This window comes from Coturnix japonica, unplaced genomic scaffold (assembly GCF_054131305.1).
Source record: "Coturnix japonica strain WE unplaced genomic scaffold, WE-NBRP24 Scf045, whole genome shotgun sequence".
In the NCBI taxonomy this organism is placed as follows: domain Eukaryota; kingdom Metazoa; phylum Chordata; class Aves; order Galliformes; family Phasianidae; genus Coturnix; species Coturnix japonica.
This window is the reverse complement of record NW_028188948.1, coordinates 2,622,449-2,637,751: the sequence shown is the minus strand read 5'-3', so window position 1 is coordinate 2,637,751 and position 15,303 is coordinate 2,622,449. Positions and strand designations below refer to the sequence as shown.

Below are 15,303 nucleotides of genomic sequence, written 5' to 3'. Positions count from 1 at the left end.
CTCCGTTGTGTTCTTAAATTTGTATATAGGTGTTTGTTGCAGAACGGCGGGAGAAAAGCAGACGACCACACCTGTCATTGACATATGATCAGCGAATCTCATTTATTCCTTGCCTGCATGTACCTTTATAATACGGATAATTAGCTCATACATATTGCAAAAGTGGAGCTCATCATTGGTTCCCAATAACATACTATCCCCGAGTATCTTAACAGCTTGTTGTTATCAACTGAAAGCTACTCCCTTGCTGAGTTCCCAGAACCATGGCTAGTTTCTCACCATCCCAGGGCATCCTGTTGTTCTTGCTCTCCTTGCAGGTGTTATGGCTGCTTGCTTAGCTGCACCGTGTTTACGACCCTTCTCAGCTAACTAGCTGTAAAAAACACTCTCAGGAGAAAGGATAAAGCAACACTAAAAGAGAAAAGCAGCAGTGAAAGGGAAAAGCAAGACTAAAAGGGAAAAGCAGCAGTGAAAGGGAAAAGCGGCAGTGAAAGGGAAAAGCGGCAGTGAATGGGAAAAGCAGCAGTGAAAGGGAAAAGCAAGACTAAAAGACAACAGGGAAGTGAAGGTGACTCTTGTGCAGATGTCATGGTTTTGTAATTTTCATTAAAAACCAGTGAAGACTAATGTGGCCTCATAGCGCTCAATGGAGTCCCAGGGGAGATAGTGGGAATGAATAGGGGTTCACATCTGTATGCCCCGAGGCTGGTGCTCGCCTCTCTGACTGTGGCTTTAGGCTCCAGAGTTGATGTTGGCTTCCCTTACTGTGGCTTTATGGCCCAGGGCCAGTGCCGGCCTCATGGGCTGGGGCTTCTGCCAGCTGGATACAGCTGCTGGCTGAACTGGCCAGGATGGAGCCTTCCCTGTGCAGCCTCCCATGTGCATATCCACCCCAAGAATGGAAGTCTTCCTTCTATGCGTACCCCATTCCACCACAATGAGGAAACCAAACCATTTAGGCACCTGAAATGCTTCTGCTCCTGCAGTCTGGCAGAAAGCAATGCCCTCTGTCTCATGCCATCTCTGCACAAACTGGAAAGGAATGGGGAGACATATGTCAGATCCAATGGGACAGGACTTCACTGGCTGCAGTTTAATAGCAAATCACCCCAGCTCTTGTTGCCCTCTATTGCTGGGTACCCCTTGCCCCTGGCCACTGGATTTCCCCGCATGCATCCTTCCTTGGAGCTAAGTGTGCCTTTCCCAGCAGCAAGCAGCGAGCTGGAGTCAGCACCAAACCCAAAACCTCCTTGTGCCTTTTCCTGTCCTTCTTTCACACATCGTCTTTTAGTTTCAGAAAATATGGCCAGACCCCAACGAAACAAGAGCTCTAAAACAAAGCAGCTGCTTTATTTTCCTCCTCCCCTTTCCTCATCTACACCCCGCAGAAAGACCATTTGCCAAGTAAGGGATGCAGCGATCAGGTGTATGAGGGGCAAAGCGAATCAAGCTTAATTTCAAAGGCTTGTCTCTTCCACGTGACTTCCCTGAGGTCTGATACAATCGTACAGCCATAGAAAGTGCAGTGCTAAAGGTGTGAAGTTAAGGGATCATCACTGTCACGATAAAAGTCATAGCATGGAAGATTTAGCGATGGCATGCTGACTAGAAGGAAAAAACAACACTTACCTTGGAGCTTGTTCATTTTCCCTCCTATCATTGGATATCTTATCATCATCTACGTAGCTCTGAGGTTGGCCAAAGCCTGTTGCCATGAGCTTTGGTAAACGCAACAGTGCTGTGGCTCAGAGGTATTACACCAGCACATAGCATAGGAGAACTCCATAACCCAAGTGTCAAGGGAAGAAGAAAGGGGAACTGTTACAATTAATTACGTTCACTAAATTGGTAATTGTAGGCTTCTTGTCACACACTACTGCCTACAGCAAAACAGCACAGATGTTGACAACTGTGATTTCTGCATACAAGCAACCACTCGAGGCTGAGCACACTCTCCTGTCTCTTTGCCATGCCTAGGAAGACCCAGAAGAGCTCAGTGTTCTCTTGCTGTTAGTTTACATCCTCCAAGCACTTCCAAAGGCACGCTGCTCTGTAGAAAAAGCTGAGCTGCCCAGAAAGTTTGTGCAGGAAGAATGCAGCAGTGTCAGTGCCCGTCATCCTGGGGGATATGAAAGCATTTGTGAAGAGAACAGGGAAAGAAGAGGGAAGAGAGCAAAACCAACAGGCACTAGCACTGCTGCCCACAGGGGGCGGGGCTTGAGGCAGGGCCTGTGCCAGAGGGGGGCCTGGCACAGTTAGGGCCAGCTCAGGGCCCAGAGCAGAGGGGGAGCAGGCAGAGGCAGGGCCTTGGGGCCCAGGATGGAGGAGGACCAGGCACAGCTGGGGCCAGCTCAGGGCCCAGAGCAGAGGGGGACCAGGCACAGCTGAGGCCACTGCAGGGCCCAGGTGAGAGGGGAACCCAGCACAGTCGGGGCTGCTTTGGGGCCTGGGCCGGAAGGGGGCCCGGCACAGCCAGGGCCTATCCCCCTTTTTTGCACATATGAAATGCTCCCAGCTGTGCTGCACAGCAGAACATCTTTCAATGGAGATGAAAGCCTGTGAAATGAAAGAATCCTTTCTTATTTCTTTCACATTTGTGTTTGTTGACTGCAGTTCCAACCAGGTGGACTCGCAGTGTCTTGCAAGTGCCACCTGGAAGCAGGTACAGACTGGAGACACAGCACCCTCAATGTCCAGGTGAGTAACAGCAGCCAAGGAGGCCTTTGGGCTCTGCAGGGTCCAAGTGTGGAGCATTACACACAGGAACAGCTGAGTATAAAGACAGTGGCAGAGCTGCAGAGCTTGCCATAGTAGGGAGGCACAGTGGCTCAGCTCATTTCCCACAGTAACACAGGAAATAAGAGCCATGAGGGAAATGCAGATGCCTTCTGCCCCCATCAGAGGGGAGGAATGAGCTGCACTTCCACAGAGACATTCCTCTCACAGCCACTCACACCTCAGGTGTGGAGGGACGAGCTGGGGCTGCTGGTGGCAGCTGTGGAACACTGCCATCTGTGGTGCTCCATCCTACCTTGGAGGTGGGCATGTAGAGCTGAGGACCTTTGTCACTGCACAAATGACTGCAAGCAGAGATGTAGCAGAGGGAACATAAAGCATTTAATAACTTATACAAAGCAATGAGTAATAGAAATGACAGTATTTCCAACCAAATATCCCCCATCCTAGCAGTTGTATCTGATCTCTACAATCCCACCCAAACAATTTCCCAGCCCCCTCCAATTCCTCCTCACTATCCCACCCCTGAATTTCCCTCCCCCAATTCCCACACAGTAATTGCCCACACTAATTACCAGTATGCAGGGCATAGAGAACACCTGTTCCTTGTGTGCAGACACCTGGAAAAAAAAGAAGTGGCAGGGAACTGGAGGTCTGTAGCAGGTTGTGGAGGCTCTGCATAGAACGTAACCCCAGACCACAACCCCATCAGCTGCTGGAGCAGCATCATCCCTGTCATTGGGGGATGTTGCCAGTGGTGGATAGGGACACAGGGAGAAGCCACACCTTGGTGTAGCTCTGATCTGCTCATGTCCAGTCCAATCCTCTATAGCACTTTCCATCTTCTGTCCTTTGTTCTTAACCGTATCCTTCCTTCTCTTCTGCTCTTTTCCTTTCTTTTAGGTGTCTTACCTGTATCTGCTTTTCCCCTCTTCTGTTCTTTTACTGCTCTGGTCAGCCTCCAGTGTCTGCACCGCAACTCTAGGTTTTGGGATGGAGAAAGGTACACAGGGCATAGGTTTGTACAAGAAAAGCTCTCTAGCTGTGCCCAACAGATGACAAAAAGGAGTCCTCAGGACCACAAAGGCAGCTTGTTTCTCCAAAGGCCACAGCGTAAGCTCGTGTAACTGGGAAGGACTCTGTTATACATCTCCTAAAAGTGCCTTTGAATGAATAATTTTCTGGTCTTGTTTCCAATTGTTGCTCAGAGGAAATGAAGTTTTTATCCTTGTATCTTTGCAGGAAGACAGAGAGGATGGAACCTGTCTGGTGAAATGCTCAGGTGCTGTTTCCTTCCTTGCACCAACAGCCTGTTTGTGTCCACACGATGCCAGTTGTCCTCCTGACAGTTTCTACCGGTCCTTCTCCGAGTCCTTCTGCTAAGCACTGCTATTTCTGTATCCTCGGGGCCCTATTAGGACTAAAAAGAGGAGCGGATAACAGATGGAAGGATCTGGCCTTCTGCTGGGTGATAGCCGCCTGCATGTCCTGTTCTTGCTTTCTCTTTTCCTCAGGTGGCATTGTGCTTCCCAAGGAGCATATGGACCTTTTAGATGGGAGTGCGCAGCAAGGAACACATGGGGTCTCATCTTCCTCCCTGCTCTACATCTGAGTGAGGGACACTGTGACCTGCTCAGGAGGCAAGATGTCATGTCAGGGAGGTGTGTTTGTGTGTTTTCCTTTTTTTTTTTTTTTTATATTTCTTTGTATTGCTCATTTGCAAGAGATTGTGAATTCTCCTGGTTCAAACTGCAGTTGGCTTAATCAAATGTGTAAGAAATATATAAGGGCTGCTGAGGCTAGGCTGGAGTTGCGTTTCTTTATGAACTGGGGTGTTGCTGCAGATGCACTTATCTCCTGTTTTGTCTCTTTTGTGGCTGTTCAAGAATATTAGATTGTGCTATGTCAGTGTTTGTTGCCATCCTTCTTTCTCTTCTCTGTCTTGCAGGTCAGCTCGTGCTGGAAGTTGATGGTATCACTGTATGAATGGAGGTCAGTTTAGGAGCAGCTGCTGATGGAAGGAATCAAAACCAAGCTAATAAATGGAAGCATCTCCTGGTAAGGTGTCAGAGGTGGCAGTAATGATGTCTGTCATCGTTAAAACCAGAGGGCAGGCTCATCCGAGTGCTTGCTGACTGATACTTCGGAGTATCTCGTTCTCCAGCTGAACGATAAAGCTAAACATGCTGAGCCGTTACAGCTTGTGCTGAAGTTGTGAATGTGCCCCCAGATGTTTCCTTTAGTGGTAAATCATGTTCTGGCACTGTGGTAGCCCTATCTCTGTCATGATCTGGAGCACCGTGTCTTGTTGCGAGCCTTGTGTGCCTGTTTCCATGAACCTTGCTTTCTTTCTCTCTTCAGAGTAAGGGCAGGGTGCTTCCTTGCTTTTGGTGGATTCATCCAGGAGGCTGTTAGAAGGCCAAATGCAATGTTCATTACATGGAGGGACAGGATGGGAATGGACTGTCGTTGCCACCAGGCAAAAGTGAGTTTCTTATGTCATGAATGATATAATTTTGATTGCTGTGCCTACCTGCCTGCTCCCTGTGCTTGTTCCTTTTACCTTTCAGTGCTTCTTTTCCCTTGCTTTGATGCTTTTCCCTTTCAGGGCTCCTTTTCTCTTTCAGTATTGCCTTTGCCCTTTATGTACTCCTTTTCCCTATCAGTGTTACTTTATGCTGTTCCTTTCCCTTTCGGGGCTCCTTTTCCCTTTCAAGGCTGCTTTTCCCTTTCAGGGCTGCTTTTCTTTATCAGTTCTCCTTTTCCCTCTCACGGCTCCTTTTCCATTTCAGGGCTCATTTTCTTTATCAGTTCTGCTTCTCACTTTCACGGCTCCTTCTCCCTTTCAGTGCTGCATTTTCTTGTTCCTTTTCCCTTTCAGTGCTGCTTTTCTGTGCTCCTTTTCCCTTTCACTGCCGCTTTTCCCTTTCACTGCTGCTTTTCCCTTTTAGTCTTGCTTTTCCCTTAGTCTTGCCTTTCCCTTTTAGTCTTGCCTTTCCCTTTTAGTCTTGCTTTTTCCTTCCATTGCTGCATTTCCCTTTCCCTGCTGCTTTTCCCTTTCCCTGCTGCTTTTCCCTTTCCCTGCTGCTTTTCCCTTTCCCTGCTCCTTTTCCCTTCCCTGCTGCTTTTCCCTTTCCCTGCTGCTTTTCCCTTTCACTGCTGCTTTTCCCTTTCACTGCTGCTTTTCCCTTTCCCTGCTGCTTTTCCTTTTCCCTGCTGCTTTTCCTTTTCCCTTTCATGCTGCTTTTCCTTTTTCCTGCTGCTCTTCCCTTTCACTGCTGCTTTTCCCTTTTAGTCTCGCTTTCGCCTTTTAGTCTTGCTTTTCCCTTTCAATGCTGCTTTTCCCTTTTAGTCTTGCTTTTCCCTTTCACTGCTGCTTTTCGTTTTCACCGCTGCTTTTCCTTTTCACTGCTGCTTTTCCCTTTCACTGCCGCTTTTCCCTTTCCTTGCTGATTTTCCCTTTTAGTCTTCCTTTTCACTTTTAATCTTGCTTTAACCTTTTAGTCTTCCTTTTCCCTTTCATGCTGCTTTTCCCTGTAACTGCTGCTCTTCCCGTTCACTGCTGCTCTTCTCGTTCACTGCTGCTCTTCCCTTTCACTGCTGATTTTCCCTTTCACTGCTGATTTTCCCTTTCACCGCTGCTTTTCCCTTTCACTGCTGCTTTTCCCTTTCAGTCTTGCTTTTCCCTTTCACTGCTCTTTTTCCTTTTCACTGCTGCTTTTCCCTTTCCTTGCTGATTTTCCCTTTTGGTCTTCCTTTTCACTTTTAATCTTGTTTTTCCCTTTTAGTCTTCCTTTTCACTTTTAATCTTGCTTTTCCCTTTTAGTCTTCCTTTTCCCTTTCATGCTGCTTTTCCGTTTCCCTGCTGCTTTTCCGTTTCACTACCGCTTTTCCCATTCAGGGCTGCTCTTCCCTTTCACTGCTGATTTTCCCTTCCATTGCTGCTTTTCCCTTTTAGTCTCGCCTTTCCCTTTTAGTCTTGCTTTTCCCTTTTAGTCTTGCTTTTTCCTTCCATTGCTGCTTTTCCCTTTCACTGCTGCTTTTCCCCTTCCCTGCTGCTTTTCCCCTTCCCTGCTGCTTTTCCCCTTCCCTGCTGCTTTTCCTTTTCCCTGCTGCTTTTCCTTTTTCCTGCTGCTCTTCCCTTTCACTGCTGCTCTTCCCTTTCACTGCTGCTTTTCCCTTTCTCTGCTGCTTTTCCCTTTTAGTCTCGCTTTTCCCTTTCAATGCTGCTTTTCCCTTTTAGTCTTGCTTTTCCCTTTCACTGCTGCTTTCCCCTTTCACTCCTGCTTTTCCTTCTTAGTCTTGCTTTTCCCCTTTTAGTCTTGCTTTTCCCTTTTAGTGCTACTTTTCATTTTTAGTCTTCCTTTTCCCTTTCATGCTGCTTTTCCCTTTCCCTGCTGATTTTCCCTTTCACTGCTGCTTTTCCCTTTCAATCCTGCTTTTCCCTTTCACTGCTGCTTTTCCCTTTCAGTCTTGCTTTTCCCTTTCACTGCTGTTTTTCCTTTTCACTGCTGCTTTTCCCTTTCAAAGCTGCTTTTCCCTTTCCTTGCTGATTTTACCTTTTAGTCTTCCTTTTCACTTTTAATCTTGCTTTTCCCTTTTAGTCTTCCTTTTCCCTTTCACTGCTGCTCTTCCCTTTCACTGCTGCTCTTCCCTTTCACTGCTGATTTTCCCTTCCATTGCTGCTTTTCCCTTTTAGTCTTGCTTTTTCCTTTCCCTGCTGCTTTTCCCTTTCCCTGCTGCTCTTCCCTTTCCCTGCTGCTCTTCCCTTTCCCTGCTGCTCTTCCCTTTCCCTGCTGCTCTTCCCTTTCCCTTCTGCTCTTCCCTTTCCCTGCTGCTCTTCCCTTTCCCTGCTGCTCTTCCCTTTCACTGCTGCTATTCCCTTTCACTGCTGTTCTTCCCATTCACTGATGCTCTTCCCTTTCACTGCTGCTTTTCCCTTTCACTGCTGCTTTTCCCTTTCATTGCTGCTTTTCCCTTTCACTGCCTCTTTTTTCTTTTAGTCTTGCTTGTCCCTTTCACTGTTGCTTTTCCCTTTCACTGCTTCTTTTCCTTTTCACTGCTGCTTTTCACTTTCACTGCTGCTTTTCTCTTTCACTGCTGCTTTTCCCTTTTATTCTTGCTTTTCCCTTTTAGTCTTGCTTTTCCCTTTTAGTCTTGCCTTTCCCTTTTACTCTTGCCTTTCCCTTTTAGTCTTGCCTTTCCCTTTTAGTCTTGCTTTTCCCATTCACTGCTGCTTTTCCATTTCCCTTCTGATGCTTTTCCCTTTCACTGCTGATTTTCCCTTTCACTGCTGCTTTTCCCTTTTAGTCTTGCTTTTCACTTTTAATCTTGCTTTTCCCTTTTAGTCTTGATTTTCCCTTTCTGTGCTGGTTTTCCCTTTCACTGCTGCTTTTCCCTTTCACTGCTGCTTTTCCCTTTCACTGCTGCTTTTCCCTTTCACTGCTGCTTTTCCCTTTCACTGCTGCTTTTACCTTTACCTTCTGCTTTTCCCTTCCACTGCTTCTTTTCCTTTTCACTGCTGCTTTTCCCTTTCACTGCTGCTTTTCCCTTTTGTTCTTGCCTTTCCCTTTTAGTCTTGCCTTTCCCTTTTAGTCTTGCCTTTCCCTTTTAGTCTTGCCTTTCCCTTTTAGTCTTGCCTTTCCCTTTTAATCTTGCCTTTCCCTTTTAGTCTAGCCTTTCCCTTTCAATGCTGCTTTTCCCTTTCCCTTCTGCTTTTCCCTTTCACTGCTGCATTTCCCTTTCACTGCTGCTTTTCCTTTTCAATTCTGTTTTTCCTTTCACTGCTTCTTTTCCGTTTCACTACTGCTTTTCCCTTTTAGTCTTGATTTTCCCTTTTCGTCTTGCTTTTCCTTTTTAGTCTTGCTTTTCCCTTTCACTGCTGCTTTTCCCTTTCACTGCTGCTTTTTTCTTTTACTCTTGCATTTACCCTTCACTGCTGCTTTTCCCTTTCACTGCTGCTTTTCCTTTTCACTGCTGCTTTTACCTTTTAGTCTTGCTTTTCCCCTTTAGTTTTGGCTTTCCCTTTTAGTCTTGCCTTTCCCTTTTAGTCTTGCTTTTCCCTTTCACTGCTGCTTTTCCCTTTCACTGCTGCTTTTCCCTTTCACTGCTGCTTTTCCCTTTCACTGCTGCTTTTCCCTTTCCCTTCTACTTTTCCCTTTCACTGCTGCTTTTCCCTTTCACTGCTGCTTTTCCATTTCACTGCTGCTTTTCCCTTTCACTGCTGCTTTTCCCTTTTTGTCTTGCTTTTCCCTATCACTGCTGCTTTTCCCTTTCACTGCTGATTTTCCATTTCACTGCTGCTTTTCCCTTTTAGTCTTGCTTTTCCCTTTCACTGCTGCTTTTCCCTTTCACTGCTGCTTTTACCTTTTAGTCTTGCTTTTCCCTTTCACTGCTGCTTTTACCTTTTAGTCTTGCTTTTCCCTTTCACTGCTGCTTTTCCCTTTCACTGCTGCTTTTCACTTTTACTCTTGCTTTTCCCTTTTAGTCTTGCTTTTCCCTTTTATTCTTGGTTTTCCCTAATAGTCTTGCCTTTCTCATTTAGTGTTGCTTTTCCCTTTTAGTGTCGCTTTTCCCTTTTAGTCTTGCTTTTCCCTTTTACTCCTGCTTTTCCCTTTCACTGCTGATTTCCCTTTTAGTATTGCCTTTCTTTTTACTGCTGCTTTTACCTTTCACTGCTGCTTTTCCCTTTCACTGCTGCTTTTCCATTTTAGTCTTGCTTTTCCCTTTCACCGCTGCTTTTACCTTTTAGTCTTTTTTCCCTTTCACTGCTGCTTTTCTGTTTCACTGCTGCTTTTGCCTTTCACTGCTGCTTTTCCCTTTTAGTCTTGCTTTTCCCTTTTACTCCTGCTTTTCCCTTTCACTGCTGCTTTTCCCTTTCACTGCTGCTTTTCCCTTTTGGTATTGCTTTTCCCTTTTAGTCTTGCTTTTCCCTTTGATTCTTGCTTTTCCCTAATAGTCTTGCTTTTCTCTTTTAGTCGTGCTTTTCCCTTTTAGTCTTGCTTTTCCCTTTAGTCTTGCTTTTCCCTTTTAGTCTTGCTTTTCCCTTTTAGTCCTGCTTTTCCCTTTCACTGCTGCTTTTCCATTTCACTGCTGCTTTTCCCTTTCACTGCTGCTTTTCCCTTTCACTGCTGCTTTTCCCTTTCACTGCTGCTTTTCCCTTTTAGTCTTGCTTTTCCCTTTTAGTCTTGCTTTTCCCTTTTAGTCTTGCTTTTCCCTTTTAGACTTGCTTTTTTCTTTTAGTCTTGCTTTTCCCTTTTATTCTTGCTTTTCACTTTTATACTTGCTTTTCCCTTTTAGTCTTGCCTTTCTCTTTTAGTCTTGCTTTTCCCTTTCACTGCTGCTCTTCCCTTTCGCTGCTGCTTTTCCCTTTCGCTGCTGCTTTTCCCTTTCGCTGCTGCTTTTCCCTTTCCTTGCTGATTTTACCTTTTAGTCTTCCTTTTCACTTTTAATCTTCCTTTTCCCTTTTAGTCTTCCTTTTCCCTTTCACTGCTGCTCTTCCCTTTCACTGCTGCTCTTCCCTTTCACTGCTGATTTTCCCTTCCATTGCTGCTTTTCCGTTTTAGTCTTGCTTTTTCCTTTCCCTGCTGCTTTTCCCTTTCACTGCTGCTTTTCACTTTCCCTGCTGCTCTTCCCTTTCCCTGCTGCTCTTCCCTTTCCCTGCTGCTCTTCCCTTTCCCTGCTGCTCTTCCCTTTCCCTGCTGCTCTTCCCTTTCACTGCTGCCCTTCCCTTTCACTGCTGTTCTTCCCATTCAATGATGCTCTTCCCTTTCACTGCTGCTTTTCCCTTTCACTGCTGCTTTTCCCTTTCATTGCTGCTTTTCCCTTTCACTGCTTCTTTTTTCTTTTAGTCTTGCTTGTCCCTTTCACTGTTGCTTTTTCCTTTCATTGCTGCTTTTCCCTTTCACTGCTTCTTTTCCTTTTCACTGCTGCTTTTCACTTTCACTGCTGCTTTTCTCTTTCACTGCTGCTTTTCCCTTTTATTCTTGCTTTTCCCTTTTAGTCTTGCTTTTCCCTTTTAGACTTGCCTTTCCCTGTTACTCTTGCCTTTCCCTTTTAGTCTTGCCTTTCCCTTTTAGTCTTGCTTTTCCCATTCACTGCTGCTTTTCCATTTCCCTTTCTGATGCTTTTCCCTTTCACTGCTGATTTTCCCTTTCACTGCTGCTTTTCCCTTTTAGTCTTGCTTTTCCTTTTTAGTCTTGCTTTTCCCTTTTAATCTTGCTTTTCCCTTTTAGTCTTGATTTTCCCTTTCTGTGCTGGTTTTCCCTTTCACTGCTGCTTTTCCCTTTCACTGCTGCTTTTCCCTTTCACTGCTGCTTTTCCCTTTCACTGCTGCTTTTACCTTTACCTTCTGCTTTTCCCTTCCACTGCTTCTTTTCCTTTTCACTGCTGCTTTTCCCTTTCACTGCTGCTTTTCCCTTTTGTTCTTGCCTTTCCCTTTTGTTCTTGCCTTTCCCTTTTAGTCTTGCCTTTCCCTTTTAGCCTTGCCTTTCCCTTTTAATCTTGCCTTTCCCTTTTAGTCTAGCCTTTCCCTTTCAATGCTGCTTTTCCCTTTCCCTTCTGCTTTTCCCTTTCACTGCTGCTTTTCCCTTTCACTGCTGCTTTTCCCTTTCACTGCTGCTTTTACCTTTACCTTCTGCTTTTCCCTTCCACTGCTTCTTTTCCTTTTCACTGCTGCTTTTCCCTTTCACTGCTGCTTTTCCCTTTCACTGCTGCTTTTCCCTTTTAGTCTTGCTTTTCCCTTTTAGTCTTGCTTTTCCCTTTTAGTCTTGCTTTTCCCTTTTAGACTTGCTTTTTTCTTTTAGTCTTGCTTTTCCCTTTTATTCTTGCTTTTCACTTTTATACTTGCTTTTCCCTTTTAGTCTTGCCTTTCTCTTTTAGTCTTGCTTTTCCCTTTCACTGCTGCTCTTCCCTTTCGCTGCTGCTTTTCCCTTTCGCTGCTGCTTTTCCCTTTCGCTGCTGCTTTTCCTTTTCACTGCTGCTTTTCCCTTATAGTCTTGCTTTTCCCTTTTAGTCTTTCTTTTTTCTCTTTGTCTTGCTTTTCCCTTTTATTTTTGCTTTTCCCTTTTATTCTTGCTTTTCACTTTTATACTTGCTTTTCCCTTTTAGTCTTGCCTTTCTCTTTTAGTCTTGCTTTTCCCTTTCACTGCTGCTCTTCCCTTTTGCTGCTGCTTTTCCCTTTTGCTGCTGCTTTTCCCTTTCGCTGCTGCTTTTCCCTTTCGCTGCTGCTTTTCCTTTTCACTGCTGCTTTTACCTTATAGTCTTGCCTTTCCCTTTTAATTTTTCCTTTCCCTTTTCGTCTTGCTTTTCCCTTTCACTGCTGCTTTTCACATTCACTGCTGCTTTTCCTTTTCACTGCTTCTTTTCCCTTTCACTGCTGCTTTTTCTTTTTAGTCTTGATTTTCCCTTTTATTCTTGCTTTCCCCTTTTAGTCTTGCCTTTCTCTTTTAGTCTTGCTTTTCCCTTTCACTGCTGCTTTTCCCTTTTAGTCAATCTTTTCACTTTCACTGCTGCTTTTCCCTTTTAGTCTTGCTTTTCCCTGTCACTGTTGCTTTTCCCTTTCAGTCTTGCTTTTTCCATTCAGTCTTGCATTTCCGTATCAGTCTTGCTTTTCCCTTTCACTGCTGCTTTTCCCTTTCACTGCTGCTTTTCCCTTTTAGTCTTGCTTTTCCCTTTTAGTCTTTCTTTTTTCTCTTTGTCTTGCTTTTCCCTTTTATTTTTGCTTTTCACTTTTATTCTTGCTTTTCACTTTTAGTCTTGCCTTTCCCTTTTAGTCTTGCCTTTCCCTTTTAATCTTGCTTTTCCCTTTCACTGCTGCTTTTCCCTTTCAGTCTTGCTTTTCCCTTTCTCTGCTGCTTTTCCCTTTCTCTGCTGCTTTTCCCTTTCACTGCTGCTTTTCCCATTCACTGCTGCTTTTCCCTTTAATCTTGCTTTTCCCTTTCAGTCTTGCCTTTCCATTTCAGTCTTGCTTTTCCATTTCACTGCTACTTTTCGTTTTCACTGCCGCTTTTGTCTTGCTTTTCCCTTTTAGTCTTGCTTTTCCCATTCAGTCTGCTTTTCCATATCAGTCTTGCTTTTTACCTTTCACTGCTGCTTTTCCCTTTCAGTCTTGCTTTTCCCTTTCACTGCTGCTTTTCCCATTCACTGCTGCTTTTCCCTTTCAGTGCTGCTTTTCCCTTTCACTGCTGCTTTTCCATTTCACTGCTGCTTTTCCATTTCAGTCTTGCTTTTCCCTTTCACTGCTGCTTTTCCCTTTCACTGCTGCTTTTCCCTTTCACTGCTGCGTTTCCCTTTTGTTCTTGCTTTTCCCTTTTAGTCTTGCTTTTCCATTTCACTTCTGCTTTTCCTCTTTCATTGCTGCTTTTCCCTTTTAGTCTTGCTTTTCTCTTTTCACTGCTGCTTTTCCCTTTCAGTCTTGCTTTTCCCTTTTACTCTTGCTTTTTCCTTTTAGTCTTTCTTTTCCCTTTCAGTCTTGCTTTTCCCTTTCAATCTTGCTTTTCCCTATCAGTCTTGCTTTTCCCTTTCACTGCTGCTTTTCCCTTTCACTGCTGTATTTCCCTTTCACTGCTGCCTTTCCCTTTTAGTCTTGCTTTTCCGTTTCACTGCTGCTTTTCCATTTCAGTCTTGCTTTTCCATTTCACTGATGCTTTTCCCTTTCTCTGCTGCTTTTTCATTTTTGTCTTGCTTTTCCCTTTCACTTCTGCTTTTCCCTTTCACTGCTGCTTTTCCCTTTCACTGCCGCTTTTCCCTTTTAGTCTTGCTTTTCCCTTTCACTTCTGCTTTTCCCTTTCACTGCTACTTTTCCCTTTCACTGCTGCTTTTCCATTTCACTGCTGCTTTTCCCTTTCACTGCTGTATTTCCCTTTCACTGCTGCCTTTCCCTTTTAGTCTTGCTTTTCCGTTTCACTGCTGCTTTTCCATTTCAGTCTTGCTTTTCCATTTCACTGATGCTTTTCCCTTTCTCTGCTGCTTTTCCCTTTCACTGCTGCTTTTTCATTTTTGTCTTGCTTTTCCCTTTCACTTCTGCTTTTCCCTTTCACTGCTGCTTTTCCCTTTCACTGCCGCTTTTCCCTTTTAGTCTTGCTTTTCCCTTTCACTTCTGCTTTTCCCTTTCACTGCTACTTTTCCCTTTCACTGCTGCTTTTCCATTTCACTGCTGATTTTCCCTTTCACTGCTGATTTTCCCTTTTAGTCTTGCTTTTCCCTTTCACTGCTTCTTGTCCGTTTCACTGCTGCTTTTCCCCTTCAGTCTTGCTTTTCCCTTTAGTCTTGCTTTTCCCTTTCACTGCTGCTTTTCCCTTTCTCTGCTGCTTTCCCCTTTTAGTCTTGCTTTTCCCTTTTAGTCTTGCTTTTTTCTTTTAGTCTTGATTTTCCCTTTTATTCTTGCTTTTCCCTTTTATTCTTGCTTTTCACTTTTGGTCTTGCTTTTCCATTTTAGTCTTGCTTTTCCATTTTAGTCTTGCTTTTCCCTTTCAGTCTTTCTTTTCCCTGTAACTGCCGCTTTTCCCTTTCTCTGCTGCTTTTCCCTTTCACTGCTGCTTTTCCCTTTCAGTCTTGCTTTTCCCTTTCAGTCTTTCTTTTCCCTGTAACTGCCGCTTTTCCCTTTCTCTGCTGCTTTTCCCTTTCACTGCTGCTTTTCCCTTTCACTGCTGCTTTTCCCTTTCACTGCTGCTTTTCCCTTTAATCTTGCTTTTCCCTTTCAGTCTTGCCTTTCCATTTCAGTCTTGCTTTTCCATTTCACTGCTACTTTTCGTTTTCACTGCCGCTTTTGTCTTGCTTTTCCCTTTTAGTCTTGCTTTTCCCATTCAGTCTGCTTTTCCATATCAGTCTTGCTTTTTCCCTTTCACTGCTGCTTTTCCCTTTCAGTCTTGCTTTTCCCTTTCACTGCTGTTTTTCCCATTCACTGCTGCTTTTCCCTTTCACTGCTGCTTTTCCCTTTCACTGCTGCTTTTCCATTTCACTGCTGCTTTTCCATTTCAGTCTTGCTTTTCCCTTTCACTGCTGCTTTTCCCTTTCACTGCTGCTTTTTTCTTTCACTGCTGCTTTTCCCTTTCACTGCTGCTTTTCCCTTTCACTGCTGCTTTTCCCTTTCACTGCTGCTTTTCCCTTTCACTGCTGCTTTTCACTTTCACTGCTGCTTTTCCATTTCACTGCTGCTTTTCCATTTCACTGCTGCTTTTCCCATTTATTCTTGCTTTTCCCTTTTAGTCTTGCTTTTCCATTTCACTTCTGCTTTTCCTCTTTCATTGCTGCTTTTCCCTTTTAGTCTTGCTTTTCTCTTTTCACTGCTGCTTTTCCCTTTCAGTCTTGCTTTTCCCTTTTACTCTTGCTTTTTCCTTTTAGTTTTTCTTTTCCCTTTCAGTCTTGCTTTTTCCTTTCAATCTTGCTTTTCCCTATCAGTCTTGCTCTTCCCTTTCACTGCTGATTTTCCCTTTCACTGCTGATTTTCCCTTTCACCGCTGCTTTTCCCTTTCACTGCTGCTTTTCCCTTTCAGTCTTGCTTTTCCCTTTCACTGCTCTTTTTCCTTTTCACTGCTGCTTTTCCCTTTCCTTGCTGATTTTCCCTTT

The 15,303-nt window shown here is 44.6% G+C and overlaps 1 long non-coding RNA gene across 5 annotated transcripts; it reads left to right on the top strand.

The window, feature by feature from the left end:
* Positions 1–2,281: 2,281 nt before the first annotated feature.
* On the top strand, positions 2,282–6,034 carry LOC146752474 (uncharacterized). 5 transcript variants are annotated; one of them, XR_014940615.1, is made up of 5 exons: positions 2,623–2,697; positions 3,979–4,018; positions 4,251–4,397; positions 4,685–4,794; positions 5,098–6,034. It is a non-coding gene; the product is annotated as an uncharacterized LOC146752474 (long non-coding RNA). The 5 variants fall into 5 exon arrangements; XR_014940617.1 differs by lacking the exons at positions 2,623–2,697; positions 3,979–4,018 and adding an exon at positions 2,282–2,406; XR_014940616.1 differs by lacking the exon at positions 3,979–4,018 and having other exon boundaries at positions 2,615–2,697.
* Positions 6,035–15,303: the final 9,269 nt, after the last annotated feature.